At 32.4% G+C, this 23880-nt stretch overlaps 1 long non-coding RNA gene across 5 annotated transcripts; it reads left to right on the top strand.

Moving 5' to 3' along the window:
* The first annotated feature begins 18169 nt into the window (after nt 1-18169).
* Nucleotides 18170-23510, top strand: LOC141611482 (uncharacterized). 5 transcript variants are annotated; one of them, XR_012528628.1, is made up of 7 exons: nt 18170-18444; nt 20818-20918; nt 21829-21866; nt 21991-22260; nt 22468-22567; nt 22721-22781; nt 23172-23510. It is a non-coding gene; the product is annotated as an uncharacterized LOC141611482 (long non-coding RNA). The 5 variants fall into 5 exon arrangements; XR_012528631.1 differs by having other exon boundaries at nt 21814-21866; nt 21988-22260; nt 22468-22781; XR_012528630.1 differs by having other exon boundaries at nt 21814-21866; nt 22468-22781.
* The last annotated feature ends 370 nt before the right edge of the window (nt 23511-23880 follow it).

Genomic DNA, 23880 nt, shown 5'->3' on the forward strand with positions numbered 1-23880 from the left:
TATCACTATCACTACAAATCAAAACAGGTTCATCTTCTCAAAAAGCACTCCCACTTCTTCCTCTGATTCCTCATTTTCGTATCTAATAAGTTCTTCAACTTCATCTTCATCCCCTTCTTCTTCGACGTCTCTGTCATATTCCCCTTGACCTCTTTCCACTGTCACTTCGTATACATCTTCATCATCTGTATCTTCCAACAAAATCGGTGAAATTGAGTGATCATTCACAACCACATCTTCTTGAAAGACACTTTCTTCAATAGGAGCATCAACTTGTGATCTTGCCTTGGTTTTAAAAATCGCGGACCACCGAATACCTTGATTACCTTTCTTAATGGTTGGATAAGGAGCATAACAAACTTGATCGACTTGAAAAGCTGCCACAAATGGGTTATGTCCACGAAGTTTCTTTTTCTCGTTTACATCTACAAGTCCATAAACCTTATGGATACTAAGTCCTTGTGGGGAATTATCAAGCCAATCACATTTAAACAATATAACCCTATAAACCCTTTGCCCGGCATAATAAGAAAGCTCAATTACTTCATTTAGGGTTCCATAGTAGTCCAACCCTTCAGTTGAATTCACAAAAACCCCATTGCTTAACGTAGACTTCGAAACATCAACTCCCTCCTTATAAGCTCGAAACTTATAGCCGTTGATGGAATACCGTCTCCAAGACTTCACCATGTTACTAGGACCCAATGCTAAAGCTATTATTAGATGATCCTTCAATCTATGAACCTATGAATAAAAAAATGTTAATTAAGTTGTTATATTTTTTTCAATATCTAATAAGAAATCTAAATGTATAGTTCAATTTCAAAGAAAATGTATCATCACTTACTTGATTTCGGAACCATTTTGGAAAACTTTTCTCATGTGATGCCCAAACATCATCAGAGGATGTGACATCAGGAAAATTGATTTTGATATGTGCCTCAAATTCCCTATAAGTAGGGAAAGCATGTTTTAGTTATGTATTAATTACCTATAAATTCGATCTAATTTGATAATTAAAAAACAATTGAGTAATGATGAAGTATTAACTTACTTTTCATAAGTATCTAAAAAATCTCCACAGTTCCTTAGCACATAAAAATGAGCTTCTTCATACTCTTTCTCGCTTAAGTACCTCTCGTATACATTTTCCTATTGTAGTTCCCATGTCATCATTGAATAACTCAGGTAACTTAGATTTCAACTGGTCATCGGAATTTACACCAACATCTAAGTCTTTTGCTTTTGTGTCAATGTGATCTTCGAAATAAAAAGAACAGAAATTTGAAATTTCCTCTAACAAAAAAGCGTTGCATATTGAACCCTCCACCCGAGCTTTGTTGCCAATCTTTTTTTTTTTATATGATTAAGAAATCTCTCAAATGGATACATCCATCGATATTGGACAGGTCCTCCAACTTTTGCTTCATAAGGTAGGTGAAGAGGCAAATGCTCCATGGAATTGAAAAAAGACGGGGGAAATATCTTCTCTAACTTGCATATTATCTCCGCAATGTTTGACTCTAGACGTTCCATAGAATCAACTCTAATCGTAGAAGTACACAGGTCTCTAAAAAATTGGCTTATCTCAGTTATTGCATTCCAAGGACCTGTCGGGAGCAACTCTTTCAAGGCAACGGGGAATAGTCGTTCCATAAAGACATGACAATCATGACTTTTCATGGAATGTAACACCATCTTTTTATGGTCAACACACCGACTCAAATCTGAAGCATAACCATCCGGGAATTTTAAGTTAGCAACCCAGTCACATAGAGCCTTTTTCTCCGCGTTTGATAAAACAAACCTAGATGATGTGTTCCGTTTATAGCAAAGTTCATTAAAGTCTTCTTTACCCTTGGTGTCAAATTTAGTTTTACCTGGTACATCCATGATGGTGTTGATAAGCTGTTCAAAAAAAATTTTCTCAATGTGCATAACATCCAAGTTGTGTCGAATCAAAGAACGTTTTCCAATAGGGAAGTTCACAGAATATGCTTTGTTTCCACCAACCTTCATTCTGATCTTTCAATCTTTTCAATTCTTTATCAGAAGCATCAACTATTTTAGGCAAGTCTTTTACGGATTCCCACACTTCATCACCCGTTAGTTTCGATGCGGCTATGCGATTCTCAGTTTTTCTGTTTTTAAGAAAATGCTTACAATTGTCGCGGAAAGGATGATCAGGTGTTAAGAACTCACGGTGACAATCAAACCAACAAACCTTTTTGCTATTTTTAAGCCAAAAAGATCTATGATCATTTCCCGGACAATAAGGACAGGCACGATATCCACTTGTGGACCAACCGTAAAAGCATGCTATATGCCGGAAAATCGTTGATCGTCCACATTAATGCAGCCTTTAATTGAAAATTTTGTTTCTTAGAGACATCATAGGTGTCCACGCCGGTTTCCCAAAGTTGTTTCAACTCTTTGATCAACGGTTGGAGGAAAACATCTAAATTTGTTTTCGGATTCTTAGGACCGGGAACTAGCACAGATAAGAACATAAATTGTCTCTTCATGCATAACCAAGGAGGTAAGTTGTACGGAGTCACAATCACGGGCCAACAAGAGTATTTCGTCCCAAACCGCCCAAAAGGTTGAAATCCATCCGTACACAAACCTAGCCTAACATTCCGGGGTTCACTTGCAAAATCTGGATGCTCTCTATCGAAATGCTTCCACGCTTCTCCATCACTTGGATGTGCCATTGTCCCCCTTTCTCTTAATCGAGAGTTTTTGTAGTGCCAACTCATCTCACCTGCTATGTGCTTGGTTGCATATAGTCGTTGTAACCTTAGCGCAAGCGGGAAATAAGTTATTGGTTTACATGGAATTCGCCTCCCACTTGAATTCTTTTTACCTTTATACCGAGATGCACGACACTTTGTACATTCTTCAAGATTAGAATTTTCCTCCCAAAAAAGCATGCATCCATTGATACATGCATCAATCTTTTCATGGGGAAGTTGGAGTCCCTTCAGAACTTTTTTAATCTCATAAAAAATGCGCGCCATTTGATTTTCCTTTGGAATTATGTCACCAACGAACGACACAAAACTATTAGCGCATCTAAGAGATATGTTGTTCTCACATTTGATTGATAACAACCTAGCAAATTGCTTGCAAACAAACTCATATCACTTCCCTCAAACACCGGTTGTTCAAATTGCTCTAACATTTTAAAGAACGAAGAAACTTGGGGGTTCGGGGTTTCATAACGCACTTCTTCATCGTTAAGGTCATCGGGATTAAGTCGATCCTCCAAAATTTGGTCAACAGTATCACGCAATGCATTTTCCACGAACTCACGGTAATGATTCTCACTAGCATTTGTACTAGGTAGTTTCTCACCGTGATACGTCCATACATAATAATTATCGGCGAAACCATACGACCAAAGATGAATTTAAACATCTGCTTTCCTTTTAAAACCTAGGTTTTTGCATTTCTTACACGGACACCTCATTTCACCTAAATTCTTGTACTCACTACTTCCCTCCGCGAATTTAATAAACTCTTTCACCCCCTCTGCATATGCTTTCTTGGGTTTCTTTTTTTCGTCTAATCTTTCATACATCCACTGCCGTTCTAATCTTTTCATGTTATTATATATCTACACATTTATATATATCATTAAAAAAGATAATAACCTAACAATAATCAAAATCAAGCATAATAAACAATAATTTAACATTTTAACCAATATAAATATTGTATTTCTTTGAATTGGGTCCTTATCACTCCAACCTAAACCCATCAATGTACGTTTTAAGTCACTAGCAAACATGTACTTGTGATTTATTAATGAGAAAAAAAATTCGGCAAAGAATTCCCATCCGTTCTCCAAATACACAATATAGAATAAATAATTACTCTACATATGCATTTAGAGAACATTAAAGGAATTGTCACCAAACTCTTTTCTCATTAACAAATCACAAGCACATGTTTACTACCTAAGTGACTTAAAACGTACAAAGACAGTCCCAAAACGGGGACTATTCAAAAATTACTCCTAGTGAGTAATTTTTGAACGGGTACTAGGTCAATATGAACAATAATTTTAACAATATTAAAAACAAAACATACAACAATGACTACTTTTTCAATTAACAAAAACTAACATGATTTACTTTTCATTTTACATATCTAGTCTAATTCATATTTATTCTAATTAACATTTAACAATAATCTAATTTTTAATAATAAAATTAAATATCTATCTTAACTCAACATGCATACATTAAAAAAAAAAATTATAACTAATAATCTAAATTAACAACATACATTAACAACATACATCCGTCACAACATTGGCTTCTATCCTAAGTCAACATGCATCAACACCAACCCTTTTTCAACAACAATTAAAACAATAACTAATAATCTAAATTAATTAAACTAATTAAAAAAATTAAAAAGAGTAATATCCGTCGCTTTTTCACAATTACGACGGAATATCCGTCAGTAGAAACCTCTGACGGATTAAAACAATAACTAATAATCTAAATTAATTAAACTAATTAAAAGGAGTAATACCTAATTAACTTGACAAAAAAAAATGAAAAAGGAATTGCAGTGGCGGCGGCGGCTGGGGGCGGCGGCGGCTGACGGCGGCGGCTGGCGGAGGCGGCGGCCTACTATTAACAAAAAAAAAAGATAAATAAGAAAAGGAGAAGGAAAAGGATGAAGGAGAAGGAAAAAGATAAAGGAAATAGAAAAAAAAGATAAAGTTAATTACCTTATAGTGATGGCGACGGCGTGGTGGTGTTGGTGGTGGTGGTGGTGGCGCCGGAAGTGGAGGAGGGTGGTGGTGGTGTCGGGTTTTAAGGAGGTAAGGGGTTAAGGCGATTTTAATTGATTTGGGGGAATTTTAGTAAAGTGAAGGAGAAACTCTTCGCGTGTTTCAGTTAATAGAAACCTCTGACGGAAATTCCGTCAGTTAAAAAGAAATCCTGACGGAAATTCCGTCAGTATTCCTATTTAACTGACGGAAAATCCGTCAGACGCTCACTTTATCAGAAAATAATGCAAGTGACTGTACACGTCAGTTAAAGTACAACTCCTGACGGAATATCCGTCAGTTTTTTCAAAATTCTGACGGAATATCCGTCAGTAGAACAATTATTGTGACACCCTGTCACACACTACCACCAACTAATAATTGACCAAGTGACGGATATTCCGTCGAGTCTTTTTGAAAACCGACGGATATTCCGTCGATAGGCTAAAGTGATTTCAAATGTAATGCAATTTAACGTGCAAATACCATTGACGGATTTTCCGTCGGTATTAAGAGATTACTTGACGGAATATCCGTCCGTCACGATTCTTTTGGCGCCTTTGACTTGGTCAACGCGCCAATAGATCTTGACGGGATATCCGTCGAAACTTTCTTGACGGAATTTCCGTCACACATCCGTCAGTAACCCGTGTTTTCTGACGGCCTCTTTTTTCCGTCGGTAGGGCCGTCAGTAAGCCGCGTTTTTCTTGTAGTGATCCAAGACCCCTCGGCGGTGAGTCAATAGAGCCCGCCGGCCTGCCATGGGTCCCTCGGCCGAGGGGTAGATCAGTCTTTCCACCTGCTAGCCACTTGGCCACTTGGCCACTACGTGACAAAAGGTGAAAGTCTATAAATACTCCTCAACTCTCATTGAGGAGGAGATCGACAATTTAACCTAAGAATCACTATTCATCTGGTAATATCTTCCTTATCTCTCTACAATATATACTTCACCAAGTAACAACAACTTATCTCTCTAAGTTTACTGACTTGAGCGTCGGAGTGAGTTCGCTCGGCCCAAAGCCGAGCCCTCAGTTCGTTCACTGTTTCAGAGACCGCAAGGAGGATTCAATTAAAGACGTCATTCTACAAGCACGGGTGGTAACAAATAACTGCTCTGAAATTACACCAGGAACAATTTTCATTTCCCTCCTCCAACTTTTGAATTTTCAAATGATTACCATTAAAGGGTGTTTTAGGAACTTTACGTTGATTGTTTTTGAAGTCATTCTTTATCTTTTCCTTAACTAATGTGCCGTCTATAATGAGATTTTGTGAATATTCAAACACCAGTAGAGTCTAATAGGTACGCAAGTGTTTTTTGCAGCTAACTCATTTCATACTGTATAAAACTAATATTTTGTATATTTTAGTTTTCTTTTCTTACTATAATAATGCCATCTCATACTGTATAAAACTAATACTTTGTATATTTTAGTTATCTTTTTTTTTTTACTATAATAACGCTTTTTATTTTAGTATGGAGTAGTTCATAAAGTAGAAAACTCAGGTACGTACCGCTCAAAATAGTTATTTGAACATAAATGTCTTTAATTTATGATTCATGGATATGCACACAACAGAGTAAAGGATTCTAATCACCAACTAACCTTTCTTCTTGGATTGCAACGATTTCCACGCATAATTTCCCATAACTTGATTTATTTTTAATATGTGGATCAATTTATTGTATAGATACCATCATGGACTGGAACTCTGGAAGTCTAGAGTTTTATCGCTAGAAAAATTAAAAGCTGATCGGCAATTTGGTTTTGACTTATATCTTATGATTTTCATTTTATTTATTTAAATTTGTATTTGTTTAATCGGAAGAAATCATGTGAATCAACCTCATGTAGTCATGTCTACTATGAGTACTATCTACAAACTTGAATTCGATTCTCTATACAACAGGTGTAAAGTAATCCTAATGAAGTTATTTTTTTTGTGTCGGTCTCTTATAGTAAAAGACTTGCTCTTAGTTCCATATTTATCATTGTTTAGGTAACAAAGATACGCCTATTATAGGCTACAATGGAACATTGGAATTTTTTTTTTATAATACTAATTCATGCTCGAACTTTAGAATATTTTTTTTGGAACATTAGTAATAAGAACTACACTGTACAAAATTATTTTACAAATATGGGGTATAAAAACTAAAGAGTCCAACCGTCTACTTTACATGTTTTTGGCTCAAGAGCGCGAGTCCAGGCCTTAATTGAGATTATGACAATTAAACCATGTAGTTGTGTGAGATGTGGTTAAAGAATTAAGTCTACCACCACGTTGATGGAAGCATCTAAGTTGATTACTCCGTATAATACTCCTCTGATAATTATCGTATGGTATTGCATGGCCTTTGCTGAAGGAGAGCTTTGGCGCACCGGTTAAGGTGTTGCTTTGTGACTGTGAGGTCACGGATTCAGTTCTTGGAGCGGCCTCTTGCCAAAATGGCAAGGGAAGGCTTGCCCCAATTACACCCTCATGGTGGGACCCTTCCCCAGACCATCGCCTAGCGGGGACGCCATCGTGCACCGGGCTGCATGGCCTTTGCACCTACAATTTCAAGGTTTTTCGTTGCGTCTGTAAAAGATATATATATTAGGATACACAGCTAGGGTACTCTTTGTTCCCGAGAACTGGGTTGTAAGCTCTTCTGGTCATAGGTAACTTCCCCTTATCTGTTCTTTCTTTTCTTGGTATTGGCGCAACATAAGCGATAGGCCCTATAGATAAGGGCTATGGTCTCCAGCATACAAAAGCTCCAACATTCGTACCCGTATAAGTAATAAGAGAAGTAGTTGTCCCCTAATTCCTTGCTTTTAGCGGAGAGCGAGTGATAATTAATTCTGGTTCTATTCCGGCATCTTTATCTTTCCCGCGAGCCAATTCAGTTGATCGGGATGGAAATACATATGAAGATACGGATCTATAGCCAATGGACTCTATTTGTGGTTTTTTTGTTCAAATCAAAATACCCTTAGAATTAATACCAACGATTCATAACAAATCTATATTAACATATAGAGTACAAAACTTCCGCAACTATCGTATACGGAGTATTAAACTATTAGTTGTCTCATGATCTCATGATTAGATGGGGGAGAGTTGAGCGTTGAATTACATGGGTTATTAAAATTAATGGGGTATAAATAGAGGATCAAATTATAAAGGTTGTTTAAGTAGTTATGTTTCAATAGAAGTCTTAGCATGAGGCATGACGTATTAATGCATGTTAAAACTTCTTTTAATTCTACATCCTTTATCTTTTTACTCGGTGTTGTTTATTTTATTATTTCTACACATATGCCAACACTAATTATATAAAAATTGTTAATAATAATTAGATTCTCCTACGCTCGAAAGTATTTGAAACAGGTTGGACTCGCTGTAATCGCTCGAAAAAAGCTTCCTTTATTAATATAGATAGATATTGACTAGATTTAATGCCCGTGCGATGCACAGGCCTTTTTGTAGTGCACTCTAATGTATAATGTATACTATAGTGTAAATGGTTAAAAGCTTGTAATCTAAAATTCTTGTTAATAATTTACGACTTCTCTATAAGAAGTTCAGCAAGCTTTGGTTTTTTAAGACAAACATGTCCGTGCTATATGTGGTTTTCCGGCTTGTTGCTAACCTTTTTGTTTAGTTTTTATAATGCTTCATGTATTTTTATTCATATCGTTTTTAATCTTTGTAAGATGGGTAGATAGAGCTAATTAAAGTTCACAAAATCTCATTGAAGACAACACGTATCCGTCACTTTGGAGTGACGGATACCATTTCCTCTCACAAATGACCCAAATAGAGGAGAGAGGAAAGCACATGCGTGTCTTTTTGCCTTGTCCCCCTATCCGTTTTGTGAGTGACATTACAAATCACTTGCTCCGACCGTCTTCAAAGAAGACTAACTGATTAAAGTTATCTCTTTTATAAGTCTATCACAATAATATAGTAGTTCGTGAACGTTGAAGTTTGTAATATCGCTCGAAAGTATTTCGAAAAAGTTGGACTCTCTATAATAACTCAAGAAAATTTCTTATTCAAATATTTGTAAGAGCTAGACTATAAAAAAAATATTAATAAAACGAAAGAGATAAAATTTGTGAACGATCAATTAGAGTTTGAATTCTCATAAGTTGACTAAGATTAAGCAACTTCATCAGAATAATGAGCATGTTTTAAAAACTAAATGACGTCATCCCCTCGCCGCGGGTGCTCTCACGAAGAGGTAAACGACTGACCAAAGAGTTTGCTCCATTTCCATGGGCAGGGATCACCTCATGGTTAAGGGATGAAGTTTGCAACCACTACATCAAACCCATTTGGTTATCCATATTCCATATTATAATAATTAATTATTCTGTGTTGATACGAAATGGAAAATGAGATAGCGCCACCGTTATATTATTTAAATTTAAAATTATAAAATGTTTTCAAGGGTATTAAAGGAATTTATATTATTTTTTGATAACGATTACGCCATCGTTGTTCGCTAATCGATGCTGCAATGAGGATCTTGCCGCCATATTAACTTATAAGATTTCTGAAATGCAGATAATTATGTATGAAGAAGACAACTTGCTATGTCTTGAACACTATATTAGTTTTGTTAACCTACTATTGTTATTATCGTTCATACATTCCCTAATCTATGTAACAACATTTATTTATCGCCATTCCATCATGCATCTTCCACAAAATGAACAAAGCCCAGTTTTGGCATACGATTTTCGGCAGGATGATAATAAACGAATCAGTTTGAATTAAATAGGTTGCTTCCCTAATTTTGCATAATACTCTATTTAAAATTACCTTTTTGCACTCTTTACTTTGGCGCAAAAACTAAAAGGGATATCCAGTTTTAATTAATTTTGATTATTTTAATTAGGATGGTACCGAATGGTATTACCTTATGCAATTGTTGTCTAGCCTGTTATATATTATAAATTTTAGGAGGTTTCATCCGATCCGAGGATCTGTTAGCAACGACTGAAGTATGTTGCTCTCTAGTGGTAAACAATCCTCTTTTTCCAAATTGAATAGAACCGAGTTAAGCGACAATAAAATACTTGGGTCTAAAGAATATATACATACTAGTATTGGTGCCCGGCTTCGCCCGGGCTACCTCTACTTGCCATTAATTTTTTTTTTAAATAAAATTACTTAAAGTTGCATAACCCATAAATTTATTATTTATATATTTTTTTTATAACATATCATAAAATTACGATGGAATAAATTTTTAGACAAATTCACTACTCCAGCTATTAATATTTTACTCTTATTAATGAAACAATAATAATAACATTTCACTACTTGCCGTAATCATTGTTACTTTTACTACTCCCGCCGTAATTATTGTTACTGTCACTACTGCCGCATTCATAATTATTGTTACTTTCACTATTGTTGCATTAATATTGATTATTTCACTACTCCCGTTGTTGTTTCTACCCCTCCCACTAATCTCGTTGATAATATTGTTACTTTTACTATTCAAATGAGTGATTAATATCATATAACTGTATCCAACGTTACTACACTTTACTGACGAAATTACTTTTACTACTTAGGCATGCAATTTTAAGACGATTATATATTTATATAAATATATTACATATATGCATTAAATCAAATCGAAAGAATTATGCAATATTATATATTATGGAATTTAACTTGAATTATTTATAACCTTCTTATTATATATTTGTATGTTAAATAATTAACATCTCTATACATCTAATAAACTATAAAGTTTAATAAAATTGCATAGATTTTAAATTTAATATATAATTTTATGACGATAATAATCTATATATCTATATAAAAGAGAGTTTTTTCGAGCGATCTGAGAGCGTCCACATCATCAAAAATCAATTTAGGAAAGTATAATTTTTAATGTAAAAAATAAAGTGGAAAATCTTTTAATTATTATAATATGTATATTTTCTAAATTATATTTAAGTGATATTTCCAATTTTTATATCAACCTTTTACATTTCATTTGGCAAAAAAATATCGTTAAAAAAATTATGAAAATAATATAATTAGCTTTGTGGTAAAAAATGCTATCATTAGAGTATAGATTTCATATTGTTTGCACATATTAAAGATGGTGTACTTCGTAATATGTAAAATTGTGTACTTTTTAGTATGTTTTGTCCCACGTTGGAAAATAACGTAGGTGCGGTGAATATGCTACATATAAATAGTAGAATTGTCCCACATCGAAAGATTAGTACAAGGTGATGTGATCCTATGATTATAAATAGGAGGCATATTTGGAACTTATGATCCACCCAAAAAAAATTGAGTCTCATAAATAATGTTTTAAAGAGCTCTTAAGATTTTCAATCATTACAATATGATATAAAAAAATAAAGTGGAAATCGTTGGGAACTACCCGGGGAAGAGTTAAGAACATGAGCAAGAAAATCAAAAAATACAAAACTAAAGAAATAATGTCGGTAAAACAATTATGAAAATAATATTATTTGATTTATGGTAAGAAATGTTATCATTAGAGTATGTATAGATTTCATATAATTTGCACATATTAAAGATGATGTATTTTATAGTATGTTATATGTCCCACACTGAAAAATAATATAAGTGTGACAAATATACTACATATAAAAAAAAGAATTTTCCCACATCGAAATATAACATAAGGTAGGTGATTCCAAGATTATAAATAAGAGGCATCCTTGGAACTTAGGCATCAACCCAAAATCATTTGAGTATCTTAAGTACTGTCTTGGAGTGCTCTTAAAAGTTTATATCATTATATTTTCTACCTATTGATTTTTTCCCACATTTAAAAAATAATGTAGGTGTGGTAAATATACTACGTTTAAATAATATAATTAGAATTGTGTTAAAAAAAATTCTATCATTAGAGTATAGGTTCATATCATGCACATTTTTATTATGATAAAAAAAATAGAAAACAAATGTATGAATATTAATAGATAATATAGTATTTACTTATTATTAAATCGGGTTGAATGTCGAATTAGGTTCAAAAAATATGGTGTACTTTTAAATATGTTATTCGTCTCACATTGAAAAATAATGTAGGTGTGATAAATATATACTACGTATAAATAGTTAAATTGTCCCACATCAAAAGATTATCATAAGTTGAGGTGATCCCATGATTATAAATAAAATTTATCCTTGGAACTTAGGTATCACCCCAAATATATTAATCTCTCAAAGTATACTTATTATATAAGAGACTTTAAACATAATCTTGAATTAAATGTTAAATTTTTAAAGTTGTAACATTTTTTTTTAGGTGGGAGAAAGAGCGATAAAATGGTCAGTATTATAACGAAAATTTTTCATGATACCCTCGAATTTTGGTAGATTACACATAATACCCCTAATTTTAAGTTTCTACATATAATACCCCGTGTGTTTACTTTATTTTCATAACGCTATTACTCATATGAGTAACTAGATGAGTAATTGAGCATGCCATGCTATTTGTGTTTTGTTATTTAGGTATTAAATGTTAGTTTATTAAATAAAATATGGATTTATGAATTAGATAATGAAGTGTTTGTGTAATAGATAACAAAAGAAAAAGGCGTCCCAAGTCATAAGAGTAATGGGCTTATGACGGAAGTTGTCAAATGGTATTCTGAGAAAGAAAAAGGTGAACACAAGGGTACCATTTGTAGAAACTTAAAATTAGGGGTACCATATTTAATCTATCAAAGTTCAAAGTTACCATGAGAAATTTCTAATATTATAATGATATAGTTAATTAAATTTTCATTTAAAAGAGAGAGATATTCGTACCAATAAAACAATAAAGGGGGAATTATTTTTTAATCGTTATTTTATTGTCACACCATCAAACTTAACGTCCATTTAATAACCTTTACATTAGGGGGTACCATGGGCAAAAAAATGGAACCTCAAGGGTACCGTAGGCAGATTCTTAAAAGTAGGGGTAACACGAAAAATCTGACAAAATTAAGGTGTACCACGGAAAATTTTTGTATCTCAATTATGAATTTTTTTTTTGAAGAAAAACAACGTACAAATATTAATGGAGAGTACTTGATCATATTATTAAATTTAAATATAACTATTAGATATAATGAGTAGCAATTGTCCGTATTCGGTATTTAGGATCTGGTTGGATGTCGAACTTAGTGGAAAAAAGATAGTGTAATTCTGAGTATGTTATTTGTCCCACATTGAAAAATAATGCAGGTTTGATGAATATATATTATGTATAAATAGTAGAATTGTCCCACATCAGAAAAATAATCCAAGTTTGGTGAATATATTACATATAAATAATAGAATTGTCCCACATCGAAAGATTAGTATAAGGTAGGGTGATTATATGATTATAAATAAGAGTTAACCCATGTATATATTAATCTTTTATTTTTTTTGAAAGAGATATTTTAATAATATGTAAAGCAATCATTAGACATAGAATGTAAACATTAAACCCTTAATAACGATTTTTTTTTTTGCATTTATAAATAAGTTTATTACCCCGTTGCAACGCACGGGCATTCAAACTAGTTAATACTATAAGTGTGCATATTTATACTAATTAATTATTTTATTTTAAGAAAATTGACCATATTCTAGTCTTCTATAAATATTTAGGAAAATTACCAGGTATCTTCTTTCTTTTAGTCTCCTTGAAATTGACCATCTTAATTAATTATTTTATTTTAAAGAAATTGACCATCTTAATTAATTATTTTATTTTATGGAAATTGACCATGTTTAGGAAATTTACCAAACTTCTATATAATTTAATTTTAACCCAAACTATATAATATTTGCATTGAGATCCCTTATTCGGGTCCATCACACGGTGCTATTGATTTAAAACTATATAGTATAATTAATTTGTATAACTTTCTTTAATTACATTGAAGTCCCTTGGTTTTTGGAATTAATATATAGTATTGATTGATTGATATAACTACTCTCAAATTAGCAAGGAATAATTAGGTTGTTGTACAACTCAATCAAAATCTTACCATATTCTTCCTTACCTTACAACTTCATCAAAATCTCCTACTCACCGAGACACGGAAAACTAATAAGACTTATTAGAAAACTGTTATATAATAAAATTACATAATAATCTATGATTAGACACAATCATATAGTAAAAATCAAATTCGTGTCCATGGTATACTTTGAAAACTACAACCGTCTCACTTTACAATTTACAAACATGAAATAATGAAACACTAAACAATGTCAACGTAATGGTATAAATAAACATGAATAAGTGGGAAATACAGAATACTAATTGTGAGTATATACACCTCAAATAGCTAAGGAGTTTGTAGTGGAAAATCCAACCTTAAAAGCAAGGTGTAATTGTCAATTACTCCGTATATCTTCAATAAACCCGATTTACGGCACAATGTACAATTCTGCAGTCAAACAACAAATATTATGAGATTAGTAACAAATATATAGAATACCCAATATGTATAAGGTGGAATATTGATAAAAAAAATTAAGAGTAAAATTAAACAACAATGTAGATATATATGACGAAACAAGGTATGAGAAAACTTGGTTACACGGACTGATATTTATAGTACAATGCACATTAATTTATAATAAGGACCTAATTTCATTTTTATTGTGTGTTGATATAGAGTTATTTGTATAGAATACTACAACTTCTAGACTCCTTAATATAGACAAAGAAGAAAAGAAAAGAATTGAAGTTGCATGGATGAAGAAGTGTGTGTATAATATAATTCTGACATCCTATGTATCTAGTTATCTACTACTATGATATTCAGCATCATTCTACATTAAAGGTTTGTACCTAGAATATATTCTATCATTATTTATTTTGGGATTATTTATTATTTATTTATTTTAAGTGTTTTGTGAAGATTGGAGAGTCTATAAACGCTCGAAAAAAGCTTCCTTTATTAATATAGATAGATAGATATTGATTGATTGATTTGGTTGGTGAACCGTGTTTAAAGTTCTGTATTTCAGTCTTTATTGTGTTCTGTTTTGGTTTGCCATGAGAAATCGTTTTTTGCGATCATCTTTCGTGCAATAGAGAATAATAATCATGTTGAGCATTATTGAGGAAATTACTTCGTATTTGGGATCAAGAGATCCATACTTCGTACATGTTCACTTTTGGATAAGTATTAAGAAGCCAAAGGTTATTACTTATTAATGAATAAAGCCATAAAGAGCATACGATAGCCGTCAAATAGGTTCAAGCTTCCCAGTAAAATTAATTTTCGGTAATTTCGGCTGGATCATTAGATTATGGTGCTTTGATTACGATTCAGTTATTACTCCGTAGTTATTATTCACATGCTCAGGTATAACTAAAATTATTTGCCATGTTGATTAAAGGGAAGATGATACACATTGTGTACAAATTTTTTGTACACAAATTAATAGCTACTTGACACGTGGCAAACCATAGTTAGTTAGGTTAGATTAATTTAGGGTTAGGTTAGTCATTTTGCAAATGTAGTTAACTAATTTATGGTTAGTTGTTTTTTTTTTTTTTTTTTTTTTTTTTTTTTATGAATAGTTTTTTTATGGTTAGTTTTTTTTTATGGTTAGTTTTTTTTATATTTCATTTATTTCTCTAAATTCCCAATTTAGATTCAACGATTTTAGGGATTGATTAAAGGAATTTAGGAATTACTTTGTTTTTTCTGATTTAGTAATTTTTTTTATAATTGATTTACTTTTCGAAAAAAACGTAATTATTTGAACCCTAATTTTATTCGAATAATCAATTCCTAATTGAATTCTATTAATAAAATTGATGGATCCTTATACAAATAATCAAATCGTTCAACAAAAACTAAGCCAAAATTGATGAATCCTTATAAAAATACTTCCCCCGTCTCGGACATTTGTTATCTATTCATTTCGGCACAAAGACCACGAAAATGAGAAAAAGAATAGAAAAATAATGATTAATAAATGAGCTATCTCACATGTCCACTTGCCCACATCACATACAACACTTGTCCACTTGCCTAAATTTACCAAAAGTAGAAATAGATAACAAATGAGTGATACACCCCAAAAAGGGAATAGATAACAATTGACCGGGACGGAGGGAGTAATAAAATTGATGAATCCTTATACAAATAACCAATTTCTAATTGAATTCTATTAATAAAATTGATGAACCCTAATTCAATTAATCAACAAATCGTTCAATCAATTGATGATGAACCCTAATTCAATTCGTGAAATTGGATGAACCCTAGTGTTTAATTCGATTTTTTTATTATTAATTAATGATTAACCCTAAATTTGCGTGCAATTAGAGAAAAAAAAGGAAGAAAACAAAAAGTGTTGTTAGTAAGGTTCGAACACGCGTTGCATTATTAGAAAGGAGTTAGTTTTTCCAAGTATACGGGTAACCAATTAAGCTAGGGGGATCAACCGAAATATAATCAATTTCATTTCATTATATAACTCGTTAATTAATCTTAATTTATAAAAAAGCCAAATTTTCCTAATATATTGCCCTAATTTTCGCCCATCATTGTTTCCTTTATGGTTTTTTTCTTTTCATATTTGTTATTTATGTAAATAAATTATTTTAGGAATTTGTTTTGATACAATTTATTTAAATTTATTCTTAAATTATAGAAAATCCAATTTAATTAATCTCGATATTTAATTTTTGAATTACAATTTTTCAAAACTAAATATATGTTTGGTATATTCTCTAGATTTTAAGCTGTGATCGGTATAAGTTAGTATGTATTTGAATGAAATGTCGATTTTAAGCTATGATCGGTACAAGTTAGTACGTATTTGAATGAAATATCAATTTTAAACTATGGTCGGTACAAGTTAATACATAGTTTTTACATGAATCATAACTAATAAGCTATGATCAGTTTTTACATGAAATTTAGCTAATAACTTATGCTCAGTATATATAAGTAAGTAGGTTTTTACATGAAATGAAGTTAATAAGCTATGATCGGTATAACTAAGTAGGTTTTTACATGAAATATATATTTTACGCTATGATCGGGTTAAGTTAGTACACTTTTAAATGAAATATCGATTTTAAGCTATGATCGGGTTAAGTTAGTACACGTTTACATGAAATATAAATTTTAAGCTATGATCAGGTTAATTAGTTAGAACACTTTTAAATGAAATATCGATTTTAAGCTATGATCGGGTTAAATTAATACACATTTACATAAAATATCGATTTTAAGCTATACCCTAGAAACCCTAACTCCTCAATCCTAAAACCCTAAACCCTATATCCAAAACCAAACCCTAAACCCTAAACCCTATATTCCAAACCAAATCCTAACATTCAACTTGGCGCCAATTGTGTTAAATTGAAAAAAAAAAACATTTGCACTAATTGTGTTGAATGTTACCAAGTTTCAAATTTACAATATTTCAAATTTGTGAACTTGACTATGTTAGTTAAAATAAATTTTACGCCAAACTAGTTATAATTTAAAAATCAAATACATATTCAAAAATATTCAATTCAATAAAACTAAAAATGTAGTTTCAAATTGACAATCGATTTGGGTTAGTCAATTTACGAACCTAAAATTGAGCTCCAAATATTTCGTTATAAGTTCATATAGGCTAAAATCATACTGGTAAAAGCTCAGTAGAACTAATCGACATCTAATGATATATATGCAATCAGTAAGTAGTCGGTTGATCTCCCTAGCGTAATTGGTTATGAGTCTATTTGCAAACACTAACTATCTTCTGATGCATCACGGGTTCGAACACTACTAACAACAATATTTTTATTTTCACCAACGAATATCCGTTTAGAGTTTATGATTTTCAATTTAGGTTAAGACTTATAATTGACCATAATTCGTTTAATTGCTTTCACTATTGCCCTATTTTTAATTCAAACAAATGAAATACAATAATTTAAAACATATTGAGGAACTAACTATTAAATTTATTTCAATAAAAAATTATAGAACAATTTAATAATCCCCTATCTACTAAATGAATAGGCATTCTCACAAATTTTCCCTCCAAAAAGCATTATCTTTCTAAATAAGGTAGCTAATAACAATTATGTATACACTAACTAAGGTAACTATTGATTATATTAATTTATTTCATTAACTTAATATCTTTTCATTAAAATTAATCTTTTCATCAAATTATATTTTTTTGACTAAACTCTAATCTATAATTTTTTAATTAAAATATTCACTACCACAAACCCCTTGCATTCTCGACGCTTTATGGTCGACACTTTTAAAAGTGTCGACCCATTTTCCCCCCTAATATTCATTTTAATGATATAATAATCATTTTTTATTGAATAAACCGTTGAACCGTGATTTTTTTTTTTTCATTTACGCGCATACTTTTCAACTTTTCCCCAAAAACTCAAACCACGCACCTGTACGATTCATCTCCCCAAACTTTTTTCCCCAATTTTTTCATTCATCTCCCTCATCAGTCGCGACCTAATCCATCTACTCAATACGGAGTACATTGTTTCCGCAAAAAATCCCAATTAATTAATTAATTAAAACCTAATTCATCTACTGTACTCCGTCTTTCTCAATTACTCATCCCATTGAATCGCGCCTCTTGTTAATCATCATCGTCATCAGCTAAAGGTACGTAATTAATCAAAACTTTATGAACGGTTCTATTTCATTTATTGCTTTCGATCGTGTTTTGTAGATGGAACTAGTTATGTTGGAATAGTTCCCAGTAATCTTGTTTGTGATTTCTATGAAATAGAGGGATATAGGATAGGATTATGACAAAGAGGTTCATGAATATGCTGTTGGTAATGCCCACGAGGGTGACTTTCAGATTTATTTGGTGATTTTATGCTTTGTTAATTGCAAAAGTTGACTCAAGTATGTAAACTGACCTTCATTATCTATGGGAATGCTAGAGAAATCAAAATGGAATTAATCGTAATTAGTTAATTAATCAAAAGCTAATTCATTTACTATTCGGTTGTCGTACTATTCATCTCTCGCAATTGCTTATCACACTGAATCACGACGCTCGTTGACCATCACCGTCATCAGCTAAATAGGTAGGTAAATAATCAATTTCTTGCTTTCGATTGTTGTTTCATCATCATCGCAGGTCTTTGTTTGCTGCTCATCGTTGTTTGCTTTGTGTACTGTTCATCGCTGTTTTAGTCGGGTTTATAATTGAAACTCAGATTATGATATTATAGACTTCCAGTACTATAGAGAAGCCCTAGTAAACGGTCACTACTTCACCCAAATAACCATATTCATCAAATGAAAAATTACTTGCTTTTTCATGGTTTTTTCTATAAAGATTGAATCTTTGAGTTGATTAAAGGTTGAAACGGCTGGAAAATCAATCAGTGTTGGAGCTTTATTGTTGAATACTTGAGTTTTTGTTTAACAGGAAAAATCAATGAAAGATTTGAGCTGATTTCACTTAATTGTCCTCAAGTAATACAAATTTTACTTTATTGACCTAAGCTTAAGGTATAAAAGAGGCAAAACATAGCAAGTAGAAAGGTGATGCTCTTGTCGTAAAAATCGCTAAGTTTGACATCCTATTAATTTGATTCGTCTTCATCATCTGATGAAATTAATTTTTGTATCCGAATCCGCTCAGTCTTGAGTTAACGCTACTTAAGAGTTGAGGAAAAACAATAAGTAAAGTTTTAAAAGAATGTAATACAGGGGTGATAATTTCAGCTATTGGACAAAAAATTATTGTTCAATCTGAAATAGGTAATGTAACATTGCATATTTATTGCTCAATCTGATATTGATAAGTTGAAATCAGTTTTAAGATCAGTGATTTGTTTGGAAACGTATCGACAGATTGTTTTTAAACCACTTCAAGACTATTATATATATATATATATTAGTGAATCATTTTCGATGCAAATGGTTTATCATAACTTTAATAGATGTGCATAATAAAAGTTTCGAAAACCATGTTCCCTGAATGATAGAAAATTAAGCACTGATAGAAAATTAAGCTGAAGTCTGTACCAGTGTAGAATCCATACTTGAACGTCTCCTTAGCCTTACAAATTCTTTTCCAGTTCCAGGCATAGTCATCTTTAGGCTTATACTGCTCCCAACTATGCCCTCTAATATAGACACTATTAATCCGTTTGACCCATAGAAACTCGGAAATTTCCTTTGATTCCGCTTTTATTGAAAACATTTCACTCTTTGTTATGCACTTATGCTTACTATTTTGTGCAAATTTCTGAAACTAGTATTTTTTTTAGAATTATTAATAAATATTGAGCAATTACTTCTTCTGATCTTAAATATAGAGCAAAGAGAAGTCAAATTATTGGGCGTAGTATAGAGAATTCGCATAAAATGGACATACTGAGAACATTAATTTCCAACATAAAAACTATGCATATCAGAAAAGAGTTAAAGCATGTACTCCTGCAACTTCTGCAAGGCAGCAATACAATACGGCTAAAAAAAACTGAATCGCTGCATTACCTTAACAAGAAATGTGCCAAGAAGCAGCTTACTAGCTAGAAGGTCCCTTAGTCTCCTAAAAGTCTTGACTTAGTTAGCTCATAGTCTTATGCTTAGACTCGACCGAGCTCCCTTTCTTCTTATTCTTTTTACTACTTTTATCTCTCCGCTTCTTAATTCTAAGACTGTCATACCAGCTAGTAACCGAGTATTCCCGAGCAATCCAATTCTGATACTAAGCAATCAAGCATCAGCCTCTGCAGGTTATCCTTTGGCCTGCATATACGTTTCCATCCCCAACTGCTTTCCAGCTTTTGGACATATTCCTTCCAGTTCTGCCCTTTAAGTGTACTTGATGTACCCACTTGATCCATAATTTATCATTCTTAGCAGTAACCCACCACACTAACTTGCCAGCTAATGCTTTGATTCCAGTTAGATGTAATTTACATTTTTAATTTTCAAAATTCAGATTGCTTGATTTATTGTGTATTTTGGTCGAAGACTTCATTTGTTGCTCTTTTTCAATTGATTTAGCAATGAAGATTTTGTGTGGAGCTACACCGAAATTTGAAGCAAGAAAGAGGATACGTTATCTTTTTTGTGAATGGATGATCCATAATTTCCCATTTTTACAGGTTAATTGAAAGCTACCTTTTGTTTTTTTTGTGTATGTATTTTTGTTTTAAGTAAAGCTTAATTTCCTATCAACTTTGTTGAATTTAAAAGTTCCTCGATTTAATTGAATAAATTATTCGGCATAGGGTTGTATCTATATTTCTAATTCAGCTGCTTTTGTTCATTCTTACCATTATACTCCGTATGTTATGTTTGTTATATATTTGTTGATTGCAGCCGCTTGTCTTTATTTATGGTGTTCTGTCATCTATCCCTTTGATTAAGTTTTATCTTAATTGTTTTCTAATGTTAATTATGGAATAGATCAACGCGGCTAATTTACATTAGTAATTATGGGATAGCTCTGCCTATCTATCAGTGCCTTCCGCTGGTCATCAAAATCATTCAGGCGGAAATGAGTGAACTAAAGTAATTATAAGTTAAGATCTATTGAAATAGGAAATTATTTACTCAGATACTTTTGTGTTGTAGGTTTACATGTTTCTTATATGGTTTTGAGGAAGCAAGTTCTTAAAAGTTAAAACTCCCAAAATTTCTTCTGTCTTTGACAATCTCGCTTCCTCTTTATCAGAAAAACTTATGGAATTTTTTTTGATGCTTTCAGACAACAAAGAAAAGCGTAATGCATTTTTCGCCTCAATTTAGATGTGAATGTATCAGTGCCTCGCCTCGTGTTGGTCGTCAAAACCATTCAGTTGGAAATGAGTGAACAAAAATAATTATAGGTTTAGAAAATCTATTGAAATAGGAAGTTATTTACCTAGATACCTTTGTGTTGTAGGTTTACATGTTTGCTTTATGGTTTTGAGGAAATAATTTCTAAAAACTCCTAAAATTTCTTCTATCTTTGACCATCTTGCTTCATCTTTATCAGATAAACTAATAAAAAAATAGTTTTGATGCTTACAGACAACCAAGACAAGCCAGATGCATTTTCCGCCTCAAAGGTAGCTAACATGGATAGTATGGAAATCTCTAGGCTTGTGTGCGTGTGTGTAGGTGGGCTGTTATTGCTGTTGTTATTTATTGTCTGATGTGGCTCTGTCTGCTGCTTTCTATTGTTGTCAGCAGTTACTGCTGCTGTCTGCTATTGCTGCTGATGTTGCTGTTGTGCTGCTGATGTTGCTGCTGTATTGTATTGATGTGTTGCTGGTGCTTTCTTACTGCCGTGCTGCTGGTGCTGTCCTACTGATGTTGTTGCTGTCCTGGCGCTGCATGCTTCTGCTGTTTTTTTGGATAGTTTCATGGTTATGCATTCTGGATAGGTTGTGAAATCCAAGTCAAGCTTAGCTTCCAGTATTATTCTCGAAGATTTTTAGATAGGACCTTCGCCATTCATGGGTATGTATTCACCTTTAAATTTATTTGCAGATTTAATTCTGTATGTTTTGGCTTAGGGTTGTCGAATCAGTTTCAAGTTTTGCTTCCCAATTCAATTTTAGGGTGGAACCTTGGGCATTGGCCTTCATGATCTGTCAATATACATTTAAAGTAGAATCACTTATTTTGGTCGAATTTTGATTGTGAGTCAATGCGAGCATTCCATAGGTGGCTCAGGAACCCCAAAGACGGAGATTTATGTTATAATGTGAGGTAGAAGGAGAACTCTTGAAGTGCACTGTACATTCCATAGGTGCCTCTAACAAAGGTATGTGACCTATTTACTGGTTTCCCTAATTATACTAATGCCTTTTTAATATAAAATTTATTGACAACCTAAGCCAACTTTTCAAGCGATTTCATGGTGTAGATGTAATACTGAGGTAAATTGCGAGTCTATTTTTTTTTTTAATTATGACAGTACAGACTATGGAGTTGGATTAACAAGAAGACATCCTCGAAGAACAGCTTTTCGTCATCAGGTGAGAAAAGCGAGGCTATTTTTTTTTTTTTTTTTAACTTGAAACCATTGAAGTTTTATGTTTATCCAATGGAGATATACTCTTGTACAAATTTGAACAGGCTACCTCGTAGTGCTGAACTCCTTACCCTCAAATTTCAAGTCTTGTTGAATGTGTATAAATTTCCTGGCTCTCAACTTATTAACTAAATTAACTGGTTTGAATTGATGACTCTCTCATACACAAATACGCCGCTATAGGTCAGACACACTATGTTCTCTGCAAAGCATTGTTTCCAGCTGAGTTTTTTCGATTATTAATTTTGCTGGTTAAACTTTGCTTTATGAACCCGTTTTAAAGTTTAGCTAGTATACATACATCAGTTTTTAACATTTGGAAGACTATCTTAAGGTGGAATTGGCTTTAAATGCTGGACAACAAAGCTTTTATCGGTGATTAATGGAAGGTTTCAAGTGAAGCACATTGAGTCTATTTTTGAGAAAATATGCCAAGTTTTTTTCTTTATTAGTACAAAGTTGGACGGGGGAAGTTCTTGAAGTGAAGATCAAAGAGACGATACAAGAGCTTGAAGTAATGTAAATGTTACTTGTTTCCTACCATCTTATAATGTAGTATATATATTTCTTGTGTGTTTTGGAAGAGGGTAGGTTAATGATTTAATATATTGTAAGGTTGTAATCCAAATTTTGTATTGTTGTTATTAATGTTCATCTACTTTGTACTTGGCTATTTCTTTTATCAATGATAAAGTTTGATGGGTTACTCTTCAAATATCTTAAAATTTAGCTCCTTTTGATTTGCTCGAGTATATGTTGGGAGATATGAAAGAATTGGAGCCAAAAGAAACAATAGGGAAAAGTGCGGAGAGGTTCAAAGATTCATGATGTAATAATAAAGTGTCGGCAATTCTTGATGTGTAAAAGCGTCGAGATATTTTGGCGTAAAAAAGCGTCCCTCTTAAAATGAGCCCTTGATGCAAAAAAGTGTTGACAAGGTTGACGCTAAAAAGCGTCAAAAAATCCCGACGCCGAGAAAAACCACACTTTTTAAAGCGTCGAGAAATAAATTGGCGACGCTTGCGTCGAGAAAAGCCTAAAAA

The sequence above is a fragment of the Silene latifolia genome, chromosome 11 (genome assembly GCF_048544455.1).
Source record: "Silene latifolia isolate original U9 population chromosome 11, ASM4854445v1, whole genome shotgun sequence".
NCBI classification, from domain to species: domain Eukaryota; kingdom Viridiplantae; phylum Streptophyta; class Magnoliopsida; order Caryophyllales; family Caryophyllaceae; genus Silene; species Silene latifolia.